The following is a 1,145-nucleotide window of genomic DNA, read 5'->3' as shown; positions in this document are numbered from 1 at the left end:
CAGGTGTTCAAGAACTAAGTGAGCCACTAATTCTTACAACATTAACTTTATTAAAAAGGTTTTCTTATTTATAAAATGCACGGAGGAAATTTCTACCTTCTGAGAAAAAATGCAGCTACTACATTTACAGAAATCTAATCAATAATATGTTGTTGTTGTTGTTAAGTGCCATCGAGTTGGTTCTGAGCCATAGTGATCCCGTATAGGGTTTCCAGCAAATGACTGGTGAGCTTGAAACACCAACCTTGTAGTTCAAACACCTTTGCAATGTGGCTCATTAACCCACAGCACCACAGCAGGACTCCAATCAATAATATAGTCATAGACAAATGCGTATATGTTATTATCATCACTGTCATCATTATCAATTATTGGTTTAGATGACAAAAATAACCTGTTGATCAGGTGGAGCTATTACTGATTGCTTTAGTGGAGAACACCACATTGTCAGTCTTAGGAATACCTTTGAAAGAGAGGCCAACATTGGATTGGTGGTGGTGGTGGTAATGTTATACCTTGGAGTCAGTTCTGACTCATAGTGACCCTGCATAGGGTTTCCAAGGCTGTAAATCTTTACAGGAACAGAAAACCTCATCTTTCTCCCATGGAACAGCTGGTAGTTTCGAATTGCTGACCTTGAGGTTAGCAGCCCATCTAGTTTATGATATATTAATTGAGAATCAGTGAACACAGACGGTGAGTGTTTTCAAAGGAAAGTCTTGATAAGTAACCAGTCATTTGGTAAGAAAACAGATTATAAATTTGAGCATTGTCATGAGAAAGCAGGAAATTAAGCCACCTATTACTTGGCATAAGATTATTCAGGAAGTTTCTGAAACAATAACAATACAATGCTATATTCTTGGTAATAATTTTCTGGAAAAGAAATGTCATGTTAATGTGTATGGAAGCTCTGGGTGGTATAAACACTTAATGTGCTTGGCTGTTAACTGAAGGATTGAAAGTTCAAGTTTACCCAGAAGTTCAAGTTCACATAACAAGGACTAATGCTGCAATTCTGAAAAATAAACAAACAAGCCATAGAAAACCCTATGGAGCTCAGTGCTACTCAGAGACAAATGGTATCATATGAGTCATATTCATCTCAATGGCTCAATAGGCCATCAAATTACCCACACTTGCAG

This window comes from Chrysochloris asiatica, unplaced genomic scaffold (assembly GCF_000296735.1).
Source record: "Chrysochloris asiatica unplaced genomic scaffold, ChrAsi1.0 scaffold00017, whole genome shotgun sequence".
Lineage (NCBI taxonomy): Eukaryota > Metazoa > Chordata > Mammalia > Afrosoricida > Chrysochloridae > Chrysochloris > Chrysochloris asiatica.
Note: the sequence above shows the minus strand (reverse complement) of the source record.